Source organism: Bacillus rossius, chromosome 1 (genome assembly GCF_032445375.1).
Source record: "Bacillus rossius redtenbacheri isolate Brsri chromosome 1, Brsri_v3, whole genome shotgun sequence".
NCBI lineage: Eukaryota > Metazoa > Arthropoda > Insecta > Phasmatodea > Bacillidae > Bacillus > Bacillus rossius.
The window spans coordinates 22,579,773-22,594,291 of record NC_086330.1 but is presented as its reverse complement, the minus strand read 5'-3'; the positions used below and the strand labels follow the sequence as shown (position 1 = coordinate 22,594,291).

Genomic DNA, 14,519 nt, shown 5'->3' with positions numbered 1-14,519 from the left:
ACTGTTGCACTGTGGGTATTTCCACGGTGCAGCCTGTCAGGCGGGACTGGCGTGTGTGGGACAGTTGGACAGTGGGTGTTCCCACGGTGCAGCCTGTCAGGCGGGACTGGTGCGTGTAGGACTGTTGGACAGTGGGTGTTCCCACGGTGCAGCCTGTCAGGTGGGACTGAGGTGTGTGGGACTGTTGCACTGTGGGTATTTCCACGGTGCAGCCTGTAAGGCGGGACTGACGTGTGTGGGACTGTTGGACTGTGGGTGTACCCACGGTGCAGCCTGTCAGGCGGGACTAACATTTGTGTGGGACTGCTGGACAGTGGGTGTTCCCTCGGTGCAGCCTGTCAGGCGGGACTGACGTGTGTGGGACTGTTGGACAGTGGGTGTTCCCATGGTGCAGTCTGCCAGGCGGGACTGGCGTGCTTAGGACTGTTGCACTGTGGGTGTTCCTTCTGTGCAACCTATCAGGCGGGACTGGCGTGTGTGGGACTGTTGGACTGTGGGTGTTCCCACGGTGCAGCCTGTCAGGTGGGACTGGCGTGTGTGGGACTGTTGGACAGTGGGTGTTCCCACGGTGCAGCCTGTCAGGCGGGACGACGTGTGTGGGACTGTCGGACAGTGGGTGTTCCCACGGTGCAGTCTGTTAGTCGGGACTGACGTGTGTGGGACTGTCGGACAGTGGGTGTATCCACGTTGCAGCCTGTCAGGCGGGACTGACGTGTGTGGGACTGTCGGACAGTGGGTGTTCCCACGGTGCAGCCTGTCAGGCGGGACGACGTGTGTGGGACTGTCGGACAGTGGGTGTTCCCACGGTGCAGCCTGTCAGGCGGGACGACGTGTGTGGGACTGTCGGACAGTGGGTGTTCCCACGGTGCAGCCTGTTAGTCGGGACTGACGTGTGTGGGACTGTCGGACAGTGGGTGTTCCCACGGTGCAGCCTGTTAGTCAGGACTGACGTGTGTGGGACTGTCGGACAGTGGGTGTTCCCACGTTGCAGCCTGTCAGGCGGGACGACGTGTGTGGGACTGCTGGACAGTGGGTAATCCCACGGTGCAGCCTGTCAGGCGGGACTGACGTGTGTGGGACTGTTGGACAGTGGGTGTTCCCACGGTGCAGCCTGTCAGGCGGGACTGACGTGTGTGGGACTGTCCAACAGTGGGTGTTCCCACGGTGCAGTCTGTCAGGCGGGACTGACGTGTGTGGGACTGCTGGACAGTGGGTGTTCCCACGGTGCAGCCTGTCAGGCGGGACTGACGTGTGTGGGACTGTCGGACAGTGGGTGTTCCCACGGTGCAGCCTGTCAGGCGGGACTGACGTGTGTGGGACTGCTGGACAGTGGGTGTTCCCACGGTGCAGTCTGTCAGGCGGGACTGACGTGTGTGGGACTGCTGGACAGTGGGTGTTCCCTCGGTGCAGCCTGTCAGGCGGGACTAACATGTGTGTGGGCTTGCTGGACAGTGGGGGTTCCCTCGGTGCAGCCTGTCAGGCGGGACTGACGTGTGTGGGACTGTTGGACTGTGGGTGTTCCCACGGTGCAGCCTGTCAGGCGGGACGACGTGTGTGGGACTGTCGGACAGTGGGTGTTCCCACGGTGCAGCCTGTCAGGCGGGACTGGCGTGTGTGGGACTGTTGGACAGTGGGTGTTCCCACGGTGCAGCCTGTCAGGTGGGACTGGCGTGTGTGGGACTATTGGACAGTGGGTGTTCCCACGGTGCAGCCTGTCAGGTGGGACTGACGTGTGTGGGACTGTTGGACAGTGAATGTTCCCACGGTGCAGCCTGTCAGGCGGGACGACGTGTGTGGGACTGTTGGACAGTGGGTGTTCCCACGGTGCAGCCTGTCAGGCGGGACTGACGTGTGTGGGACTGTTGGACAGTGAATGTTCCCACGGTGTAGCCTGTCAGGTGGGACTGGCGTGTGTGGGACTGTTGGACAGTGGGTGTTCCCACGGTGCAGCCTGTCAGGTGGGACTGGCGTGTGTGGGACTGTTGGACAGTGGGTGTTCCCACGGTGCAGCCTGTCAGGCGGGACTGACGTGTGTGGGACTGTTGGACAGTGAATGTTCCCACGGTGCATCCTGTCAGGTGGGACTGGCGTGTGTGGGACTGTTGGACAGTGAATGTTCCCACGGTGCAGCCTGTCAGGTGGGACTGGCGTGTGTGGGACTGTTGGACAGTGGGTGTTCCCACGGTGCAGCCTGTCAGGTGGGACTGACGTGTGTGGGACTGTTGGACAGTGAATGTTCCCACGGTGCAGCCTGTCAGGTGGGACTGGCGTGTGTGGGACTGTTGGACAGTGAATGTTCCCACGGTGCAGCCTGTCAGGTGGGACTGGCGTGTGTGGGACTGTTGGACAGTGAATGTTCCCTTCGGTGCAGCCTGTCAGGCGGGACGACGTGTGTGGGACTGTCGGACAGTGGGTGTTCCCACGGTGCAGCCTGTCAGGCCGGACTGACGTGTGTAGGACTGTCGGACAGTGGTTGTTCCCACGGTGCAGCCTGTCAGGCGGGACTGACGTGTGTGGGACTACTGGACGGTGGGTGCTCCCACGGTGCAGCCTGTCAGGCGGGACGACGTGTGTGGGACTGTCGGACAGTGGGTGTTCCCACGGTGCAGCCTGTCAGGCGGGACGATGTGTGTGGGACTGTCGGACAGTGGGTGTTCCCATGGTACAGTCTGTCAGGCGGGACTGGCGTGCTTAGGACTGTTGCACTGTGAGTGTTCCCACGGTGCAGCCTGTCAGGCGGGACTGGCGTGTGTGGGACTGTTGACAGTGGGTGTTCCCACGGTGCAGCCTGTCAGGTGGGACGACGTGTATGGGACTGTCGGACAGTGGGTGTATCCACGGTGCAGCCTGTCAGGCGGGACGACGTGTGTGGGACTGTCGGACATTGGGTGTTCCCACGGTGCAGCCTGTCAGGCGGGACGACGTGTGTGGGACTGTCGGACAGTGGGTGTTCCCACGGTGCAGCCTGTCAGGCGGGACTGACGTGTGTGGGACTGCTGGACAGTGGGTGTTCCCTCGGTGCAGCCTGTCAGGCGGGACTGACGTGTGTGGGGCTGTTGGACTGTAAGTGTTACCACGGTGCAGCCTGTCAGGCGGGACTGACGTGTGTGGGACTGCTGGACAGTGGGTGTTCCCACGGTGCAGCCTGTCAACGGGGACTGACATCTGTGGGACTGTTGGACAGTGAATGTTCCCACGGTGCAGCCTGTCAGGCGGGACTGAAATGTGTGGGACTGTTGCACTGTGGGTATTACCACGGTGCAGCCTGTCAGGCGGGACTGGCGTGTGTGGGACAGTTGGACAGTGGGTGTTCCCACGGTGCAGCCTGTCAGGCGGGACTGGTGCGTGTAGGACTGTTGCACTGTGGGTGTTCCTTCTGTGCTGCCTGTCAGGTGGGACTGAGGTGTGTGGGACTGTTGCACTGTGGGTATTTCCACGGTGCAGCCTGTAAGGCGGGACTGACGTGTGTGGGACTGTTGGACTGTGGGTGTTCCCACGGTGCAGCCTGTCAGGCGGGACTAACATTTGTGTGGGACTGCTGGACAGTGTGTGTTCCCTCGCTGCAGCCTGTCAGGCGGGACTGACGTGTGTGGGACTGTTGGACAGTGGGTGTTCCCATGGTGCAGTCTGCCAGGCGGGACTGGCGTGCTTAGGACTGTTGCACTGTGGGTGTTCCTTCTGTGCAACCTAACAGGCGGGACTGGCGTGTGTGGGACTGTTGGACTGTGGGTGTTCCCACGGTGCAGCCTGTCAGGTGGGACTGGCGTGTGTGGGACTGTTGGACAGTGGGTGTTCCCACGGTGCAGCCTGTCAGGCGGGACGACGTGTGTGGGACTGTCGGACAGTGGGTGTTCCCACGGTGCAGTCTGTTAGTCGGGACTGACGTGTGTGGGACTGTCGGACAGTGGGTGTATCCACGTTGCAGCCTGTCAGGCGGGACTGACGTGTGTGGGACTGTCGGACAGTGGGTGTTCCCACGGTGCAGCCTGTCAGGCGGGACGACGTGTGTGGGACTGTCGGACAGTGGGTGTTCCCACGGTGCAGCCTGTCAGGCGGGACGACGTGTGTGGGACTGTCGGACAGTGGGTGTTCCCACGGTGCAGCCTGTTAGTCGGGACTGACGTGTGTGGGACTGTCGGACAGTGGGTGTTCCCACGGTGCAGCCTGTTAGTCAGGACTGACGTGTGTGGGACTGTCGGACAGTGGGTGTTCCCACGGTGCAGCCTGTCAGGCGGGACGACGTGTGTGGGACTGTCGGACAGTGGGTGTTCCCACGGTGCAGCCTGTCAGGCGGGACGACGTGTGTGGGACTGTCGGACAGTGGGTGTTCCCACGGTGCAGCCTGTTAGTCGGGACTGACGTGTGTGGGACTGTCGGACAGTGGGCGTTCCCACGATGCAGCCTGTCAGGCGGGACTGACGTGTGTGGGACTGTTGGACAGTGGGTGTTCCCACGGTGCAGCCTGTCAGGCGGGACGACGTGTGTGGGACTGTCGGACAGTGGGTGTTCCCACGGTGCAGTCTGTTAGTCGGGACTGACGTGTGTGGGACTGTTGGACAGTGGGTGTTCCCACGGTGCAGCCTGTCAGGCGGGACGACGTGTGTGGGACTGTCGGACAGTGGGTGTTCCCACGGTGCAGTCTGTTAGTCGGGACTGACATGTGTGGGACTGTTGGACAGTGGGTGTTCCCACGGTGCAGCCTATCAGGCGGGACGACGTGTGTGGGACTGTCGGACAGTGGGTGTTCCCACGGTGCAGCCTGTCAGGCGGGACGACGTGTGTGGGACTGTCGGACAGTGGGTGTTCCCACGGTGCAGTCTGTTAGTCGGGACTGACGTGTGTGGGACTGTCGGACAGTGGGCGTTCCCACGATGCAGCCTGTCAGGCGGGACTGACGTGTGTGGGACTGTTGGACAGTGGGTGTTCCCACGGTGCAGCCTGTCAGGCGGGACGACGTGTGTGGGACTGTCGGACAGTGGGTGTTCCCACGGTGCAGTCTGTTAGTCGGGACTGACATGTGTGGGACTGTTGGACAGTGGGTGTTCCCACGGTGCAGCCTGTCAGGCGGGACGACGTGTGTGGGACTGTCGGACAGTGGGTGTTCCCACGGTGCAGTCTTTTAGTCGGGACTGACGTGTGTCGGACTGTCGGACAGTGGGTGTTCCCACGGTGCAGCCTGTCAGGCGGGACTGACGTGTGTGGGACTGTCCGACAGTGGGTGTTCTTACGGTGCAGCCTGTCAGGCGGGACTGACCTGTGTAAGGCTGTTGGACTGCAGTGCTGCCTGTCTGGCGAGGGTGGTGGGGTGGCCGATCCGCCGACAGCAGTGTTGCCAGACGTAACCGAATTCGTGTACACGTGCCCAAATTGATGAAAAATAAAAAAAAAGAAGTTAAATAATTATTGATTGAACAGTATTCACTTTGAATTGAAAACCAATTATGGTGGAAAACAGTCTTTGTCCTGGTCGTAACGTACTAACCTTAAACATTTGAATCCCTACCTTATAAAAGACATCTTCGGCTACGCTATATCTCTGTAGAACCACAGTATCAATTTTCAGCTAGTATCAAGCAAATAGTTTGGCGGTGATCAGAGAATCAGGGATAACTTTCATTGAAAAAAGTCTCTGCTACACTATTAAAGCACAACACAAATTTAAGTCGCCATATTTATACTACAGGTAATATTCACAATCATTTGAAACAAATTTTTAAACCAATTCACTTAATGACGCATCTTCAAATCCTATGCACGAGGCTTAGCAATAGAGCCAATATTACATTTAAGTTATAAAGATTTTTATTCATGCAAGTTGTAAACAGAACGGTAAAAAAGATTAACAGAACAGTGTTTATGATATTTCTACTGAATAATGCAGCAATATTTTGCTTTCATACTTTTTTTTGTAGGAGTAATTTAGTGAATGAGAACTTTTATTACCTGAAAGTACCCGAATGTAGAGGTGAGTGTAGCCCAATCGTGTTAAATCTGGCTAGCAACACTGGCCGGCAGTGTCTTCATTCAGCTTATATTAGCACAAAACAATACATCGTCGCAGTGTCAAAACAATGATCATGAACTGACAGGTGAGTTGACAGAAGCCAGGAACTGTCTCACATTAAGTCCAGCATGTTTATGTGTGGTGGGAGTCTGTTTCCACATTGAAGCCTCTCTGGTCAGAGATAGGTTTCCCAGACCAACCGCAGGTGTTATGGACGATAAGTAGGTGTGAAAAAGCGAAAACAAACTTATAAAATTCAAATGAATCATTCACATGCAATCCGGCCGGAAGGTAAAATGCGGCAAAAGCTAATCGATCGAAACATGCTACCAGGATGATCTCCACACATCTTTACACAAATAAGTCGATGGCGAATTGTCCATTGACTTTTGCCAAATTTTACCTTCCTTTCGGATTCCATGTGACTGGGTCATTTGAAATGTGTAATGTTGTTATTGGTTTCTTGTCCTTGGGGGCGTATCTAAAATACCTAAAATCCAATGTAAACGCAATTCAATGGTATACTGGCATGTATTCGAGCCTCTATTCAAATAATAACGTGAATTTTGCCTAAAGGTAGGCTGAAATTTAGCTAGGCGTTTACATCACACGGCTATACGCACTGGCTTGGATTCGGGACCTCCAGGGATATAGTGGGCTCCTAACCACTAGAAGTACCGACTAGTGCTCATATCTTTGAGCCATGCCGGGTTGCAGGGATAGAACCCACGACCATCGCCATATGAGCGTGACGCCTTAGCGACCGCTGCCTCCGAGGATCCCGTTTCAGTTGGGTTCTGCTACATTTTTTAAGAGAATAACAGTCATATAGCTGAAATGAATGACAAGCTGGAACTGCAATCATGTAGCTGGATTGAAAGTCAGATATCATGGAATAACAGTCATACCAGATGTAATGGTGGTCCTACTAGCTGGAATGACAATCAAACCAGCTGGAATGAAAGTTAGTAAAGCTGGAATGACAGTCATAGCAGCTTCAATATCTGTCACACTAGCTGGAATGACAGTCATGGGAGCTGAAATGACAGTCAGGTAAGCTGTAATGACAGTAACACTAGCTGTAAAAAGGGTCAGATGAGCCGGTATGAGAGAGATAAGCAGTAAGGACAGTCAAATGAGCCAGAATGACAGTAACACTAGCTGTAAAGAGAAGTCAGATGAGCCGGTATGAGAGAGATGAGCAGTAAGGACAGTCAGATGAGCCGGAATGACAGTAACACTAGCTGTAAAGAGTCAGATGAACCGGTATGAGAGAGATGAGCCGGAATGACAGTAACACTAGCTGTAAAGAGAGTCAGTAAGATGAGCAGTAAGGACTGTCAGATGAGCCGGAATGACAGTAACACTAGCTGTAAAGAGTCAGATGAACCGGTATGAGAGAGATGAGCCGGAATGACAGTAACACTAGCTGTAAAGAGAGTCAGTAAGATGAGCAGTAAGGACAGTCAGATGAGCCGGAATGACAGTAACACTAGCTGCAAGGAGAGTCAGAGATGTGAGCAGACACGCACTCACCCGCTCCTCGACGCGCGCGCTGCTGCAGCGGGAGCTGTGTCGCCGCGGGACGGGCGCCGCCACGAGGCCGCAGGCGCTAGCGAGCAGCCGGCCCCAAGATACCGGCCAAGGGCATCCCAGGGCGTCGCATCCGGCCAGCCACGCCGCCACGTCACGCCGCCGCGGGCCTGGTGCTCTCCGGGTGCTGCCGCGCGCCTCACGGCATCCTCTGCGCCCGGCACCGTAGCTTGCTCAACTATCCTGTTCACGTGAACTCATGTTTTTATATTTTTAAAAATAAAATTTATGATTCAAATATGTTATTGTTTATACTATTTAAAATTTTATATTTAATGTTTTTTTTTAACATAAATTTCAATTTTCTTTTGCAATCCTTGCATGAATATTGAGAATGTAATCGTGTGATGTACAGTTTTGTAATAAACTTTTTATTGTTAGAATATCATTAGTAAATCAATTAAAAAACTTGATTTCTAAAAATCCTTGTCACCTCAGGTTTTTAATGTTTTGGGAAAAAAAACATAATTATTTATTTATTTAGAAATGATATCCTTAAAAATAGAGTTTTTACGTCAAAGGCTACACACTAATGGTTAATTTACAATTGTATGACAAACGATTCCACTCTATCGATTCATTAAGTGATTCGAGGCCGACGAACTTTGACGCACCGATGGTCGGTTAGTGTTGCACCATTCTGCTCTTCGATCGGTGATCCAATGATCTTAGCCCGAGAATGATCTTGAACGCCGCACGCATTTCCCGTCTGTGACAACATGTAGCAGCACTGTCGAATAAAAAAATGTAAGGTGCATTTCTATTGGCGGGCTGGAACGATGTGAGTCGCTACAATCGATTGCTCACACGGCTAGCCAATGATTAATGTTGTTGCCACAAGATATCAGTACATACAGTCATTGCTTCGTGTCTTGAAATTTAATAATGACTGAAAACCCATACCTGTATTTAAAAGATAACATAAGTATGAAATATTAATAGGTTTCGACTAAAGCAGCCGCTATTAAATGGAAAGTAATATTGGCGAGATTAAAAGCATTATAAAGCTTTAAAACAAAATATGAGCATTTCAAACCCTTAAAAAAGGGGGTATCTTAGGTGAGAAATGATTTTAAAGTAAAATAATTAGTAGTTTTGATAAATGTATTATAAATAATTTAAAATTTTTGTGAATCAATCTCGAATATTTACGTCTGATCAAATTAACTAGCATTAAATACGTTACTATACTCTGCATATGTCTGCTCACGCAATGTCGAACCGAGATCACTGCTATGAGCCAACCTGGGAGTCGGTTCAGCTCAAAGTTCCCAGTAATATCCGTTCAGCGCTCACAACTCAATGGTGCAACAGAAAATGTGGTCGAACGATGATCAAACCAGTTTCTGACGGCAGATCATGCTTGAACTCTACACAGAAAAAAATATTTAGATTTTTTTTCAAAACATTTTTTTTTTAAAACCCGTTGCCAAGAAATAGTTTGTAATAATACAAAGAAAAATATTGCAATTGTGTACAACATATGGCTATGGTTACTTTTGTATATATGGAATACTTTTTCGAGATAATACTGAGTTTTCTTACGAAAATGTGCTCATAATTTTATATTTCAATTGATGTTCCATTCAAGCACTGTTACCTAGTCGTTGGAAATTAGAATGGCAACAAGAGCTTAAGGAAACACAGAGCAATGTATAACACATATTTAGTACGGCATGTACAGAAATTTATTCACACATTATACAAACACATATAATCCTCATACATTAATATAAATTTTCTTATTATGTTGGCTTTTACACCTTACTGCTACAATTCATGTTCCAGCGATTACCAACAAAACACCTGAAATAAACTTATACAAAATTACGTACCATTCACTACTTTTTTAAACATTTTCTCATAACTACACGAATTATTCCTCAATAAATAATTCTAACTGGACCCTTTTCTTTTAGTTATAATTACAAATTCTTTTTTTATACAAAATACTTAAACCTTCAATTACAGATCAAAATTAGACATTGTTTTAACAGTACCAGAGACTTAGGAACGAGATATTTCTAACACAATTTAAATTTCAACACTTCTCCCCAAATAAAATTGGCTAAAATCTTCAGTGTCGTTTAAGTGATAGCGGCGAGTGTTTTTTATTTCCGTTGATCCTTGACCTGATCACCCCAGTCGGACCGGAAACATCGACGGAGCGAATGTCTTTATTCTACCTCTGCCGCCGTGCTCATTCCCTGATACTTGCACATTTTCGCCGGCTCTTAATTCACACTATTTGGTAATAAAACGAACACTATACTAGTGCAGAAATTTGGAGACAAATCACCTAACATGCTGTTGCTTGAAATTATTTTAAAACAGTCTTTCATTAAAAATTTACCTCCTTGTTTATGTTCATTGGTAGTCTTAAACGCCACGACTGGTAGTCCCGCTAATGCCACTGCACTACGCCCTTAATGTTTTAATCAAGTAGTAACACCTTTTATTTTCACCGTATTAATAGAACGAGAAAATATATTTTTTTTTTAAAGTATTGCTGAGCAGAACTCTGTTATGCTCCTAGTCGCAAACCACTTCATGACCCTCGGCGGAATTTTCTATGTTCCCCTTGGTCATTTTACTGCAAAGTCCGACACCTACTTTTTACTTCCGAAGTCCCGTGCCAACTTGCAAATTGTTTCTGGGCTACCACTGAATTATTACCAAGTCCGTAACTGACTTGTATAATTTGCGGCCTCTCTTACCGCCTTTTTCGGCATCCATGCGCAGCTTGAAGACCTCAGCGGGCAGCCTTTCGGCGTCGATGATCGAAGGTGCGGGTCGTGGTCACCGCATTATTCACGCAGCCGGTTGAGAGAAGACTCTGTGGAACTCGTGCTAGCAGCCTGCTTATAGCACAATTTTCTTTAAACAATGAAAAATACATTCTATTTCTATTTGAATTTCGTTTGTTTTATTATGCTTATAAACGTGCGCAGAAAGCTATTCCGGGAACAGTTGTCTGAACAATTTTTAGTGTAACAATAGTCTATACAACAACTCCAAAACTTGTCGCGGTCGTAAAATATTTAATTGGAACATTTGGGGTATCACCCTTATTTCCCATGCATTTTTGTGAAGGGAACGAGTAATGTTTTTTTTTTTCAAAGAAGAATTATTAATCTACGTGTTTAGATTAATTTTTATTATTATGCGAATGTTTTCTTGGAAATGCCTTCATACTCTTACACCTTATTTAACAATCAGAGCCCCTGATTAGCATATCGTTCAGATTGTATGTTGTGCGTGTTGCATACCTGCCAGAAGTTACCGTTCTTCGTTTTGCATTTGAAACTAGCGTCTCTCGAAAACGACGGAGTCAAAGGTAATAACACTAGGCGACCTTTTTCTTTTTGTGCAATTAAACCTAATCCATATGCTTTATGTTCCATTTTAACTACTTTCTCTAATCTATACTCTCTATTATGTTCAGCTGATGTTTAAAAGGCATACGTTTACCAGCCTTGCGAAGCGAAACAGACGATGATGGGGGAGTTCAGGATAATCGAGTTTTGCTATTTCATGTTTCCATAAACATACATACTTTAAAGAAACGTGTTTGATTTCTTTAAATAATTATTGGAACGTAGCATTTTAAATTCCATAATCCTGGCTCTAAAAGTTTGTTGTGTGTATATATAAGATATTTATTCAGTTTATAAATAAATACATACATGTAACAATCATAAACGTTTATTTAAGGTTTGTATGGTTCTAGAAACATTCAAGAATAATACAAGATAATACTAAATTCTAATTTCGGCTGCCGTTTCAAAATGTAAGCTCTATTCACTAGCCTTCAAAAATTCACTCACGGTTTTGTGATGATTAGACTATAGCTGTAATATATTTTCTTTTTTCTAATCTATATGAAGGATATAACACCGAAATAATTTCCAAAATAAGTGCGGAACTGTGTTAAAGGGCCAAATGGAAAATGTCAGGGATGAGAACGTAGTGGTTTAATTGATTAAATTATGAAGTATATTTTATTTTGGAACTGATTGGTATACGTAGTGCAGAAGTACCGCCGATGAATTAAACAGACCCGCTTAAAAACGCTATTTTTATGCGATGGATGCTTGTCCTCCCATGAGAATTTCCCATACAGATATGTTCGTGTTGCAGTCGCTAATTTGCATAGCTAGCTGCACCAAATTAAAATGATGTGGCAGCGTTGCAATCCAGTTAATTAGTACAGTGCTCTTAGGAATCATTACGGCAGCCCGTTAAATGGACCGAAAGCTCATCGACAACTGCATAGCATACACTGTAATTATTTTTTGGACTTTTTACAAGGAAACTCAGTTTCCAACGATATCACTTGCCAAACTGCAAGGCAGAGCTTTGTAAAATTGCAAATGGTACAAAGCCCTATCTTGCAATTGAAGTGAAAACTTCTATAGGAAGGTTTGCATAGGGAGTAAATTCATGTAAGTCGTCATCGACATGGTCACGTGACGTGTTAATTTTTTTATATTTCAAGGATACAACTTAATTTATTCTAATATTTAAAGATACAAGATTTTAATTTAATCTTTATTTTCCAAGGAAATTTTAACGTTATTGTGTGGTGCATATTGCGAGTATTGGATATTTTTTAGTAGGTAGTTAAGTTGAGGCTATGTTTTATTCTTTTGTTTTTTTATTTACGGTGTGAATTTCTTAAAATGTCAGGTTATTTATTTATTAGAGATACATAATGTTGATTATTTGTAGATTTAAGTTAGTATTTTTTTATTCTTTCAATGAAAAAACTTCATTTCTTCTAGTTTTAAAGTTATTATTGGTAGGGGCAAAACTTATGGGTTCGCGTCACCGACATGCTAGTGATAAAATACCAAAATCATTTTCTTGCGTAAATTTGACGTAGAAATGATTTCATATTACACATTTAAAAACCAAGTTTTAAGTAGTTTTCACTTCTGTCGACAGTCCCTATGACTGACTTTTTTTTGCAAGTGATATCGTTGGCAACTTAGTTTCCAAGTACTAGCCTTGTGAAACTCCAAAACATTTTTCCAGTTTATGATGGTAAGCAGTAAATTCTAAAGGGGTGTAATGGCAATAAAGCAATATTTATCTTATGAATTGATTTATCTTTATCGTAACCATATCATATGAGAGGTGTTTATTTACATAGAGTTAAAAAAAATTAAATTGCATTTTGCCATTTTAACTAACAATTTCTGTTTTCACAAGCCAGGAACGCCCGGGCAGAAATGTGTTATTCCATGGAATTGTCAGGAAACTAAAGTAAACATAACGAGCTCAATACTAAAGTGAATTATCGGAATTGAAAGCGACACCAATTCATTCCTAACATGTCGTAATGACCATAATTAGCATTATACACGCAATGTTTTTTTCTTTTTAAAAATATATTATCTGACCATTATTTACCAAAAATATATTCTTGTAATGCTGCAGTCAAATATTATACATATAAAATGAAACGAGACATACGAAGTGAATTCTGGAAACTATGTTTTTCATAGTTTGGAATACAACTAAACTTTCATTTGTTAAATAAACCATGCATAGTAATTATCCAAAAAAAAAGTATATAATGTGGACTTTGTACCCAGATATACATGCCTCTGAAATGTCTCATAACAGACTCAACACTACTTAGGTACCGTCACAACTACTTATTCAATAAGTTTCATTACCACACGCATTTAGCTGGGACAGCACCACATAAGCGTCAATTAAATAGTTCACTATCGTTCAGTAATGTAGAAGTGATTGATTCAGGGAAACCACGGAAGAAATCACTTTGGTTTTTATTTGTGATCGAAATGTCTGTAATGACCGAGCGAAGCGGCGCAATGCTTCAGCAACGTATACGGGATGGCATGGGTCTGCATCCCAGTCCGATCATCCTAGTTTCAGTTTCTCGTTGGTTTTCCTGAATCACTCCCGGAGAATACTTCATTGGGCCGTAACTACTGGCCATCATCTATTTGTGTGAAGTCCCACTGATTTGTGGTAGTCTTGTGAGAATATCTCTATGGCCTCTTTGTTGAATAGCTTCCTCTTCCCTCCATTTAAAAAGCGCGACGAGAAGAGGCATGAACTTTCTTCAGAACTAGCCGTGTGCCCGATGGGAAAGAATTTAATCGTAATTTTCGATGAATTGCCAAAAACGCTGATACAACTTACTTTTATTTATAACAGAAGTATAGACTCTAATTTCCACATTTCTAGTTTCAAAAATGATAAACTTCCATACAAATTTTCATCTTCTATTTAACCCCTTAAGGGAGGTGAATTAAAAAAAAAATAATTTCTTAGTGCTTACCTACATTATATAAGGAACTCCTATGCGAAATTGCATGCTACTAGACCCTCCGGTTTAAGGGGCCTCCCTAGTAAAAATGTTTAGCGCGGTGGGCCACTGGCCACGTGCTACGGCCAGTGGTTGGGCGGGGCGATATACCTGAGCCTGTCGCCTGCGCCTGGGTGGAGGGGGGAGAGGGCGTTTCAGCGAGGGGGGCGGAAAAATGGGAGGGTTGTCATTGTGTGGAGTCCATTTACTACTTATACCTGCGTTATCTGCGAACAAGATCGTGGCAAGAAAGGTGACTGTTTTTCGCTTTCGCTACATTCAACCAAAAGGATAATGTTCTCGCATTGCCTTGCTTGCTTCCTGACAGTGTTTATTAACTTGAAACATTAAATTAGTGTTGCGATCCAGTCCATATCCATGAAATGCAAACAATCGTCAATTCTGTTTAAAACATGTATTTTTATTTTTTAATTAACGTTTTACATAATTAAGAGATTTACATACATTACAAAAAATGCTGTCACCAACAATCGATGTGTTAGCTTGTGTTTTCAGGGGGGGGGGGGGGGGAATGCAAAAATTATATCATTAAAAAAATTTCCAACATTATACTTTCGA

The 14,519-nt window shown here is 46.5% G+C and overlaps 1 protein-coding gene across 4 annotated transcripts in view; it reads right to left on the bottom strand.

Annotated features, from left to right (window-relative positions):
- The window catches only part of LOC134532990 (ankyrin repeat and death domain-containing protein 1A-like), a 228,358-nt gene that overhangs the window by 110,127 nt on the left and 103,712 nt on the right, over positions 1-14,519 (bottom strand). The window contains exons 2-3 of one of the 4 annotated variants that reach the window (XM_063370114.1): positions 7,541-7,748; positions 5,255-5,284 (exon numbers count right to left, since the gene is read on the bottom strand). The gene's annotated coding sequence lies outside the window, so the exon portion shown is untranslated. Of the gene's footprint in view, positions 1-5,254; positions 5,285-7,536; positions 7,781-14,519 lie in introns of all 4 variants that reach the window. The other 3 variants (XM_063370106.1, XM_063370124.1, XM_063370096.1) reach the window with 3 other exon arrangements.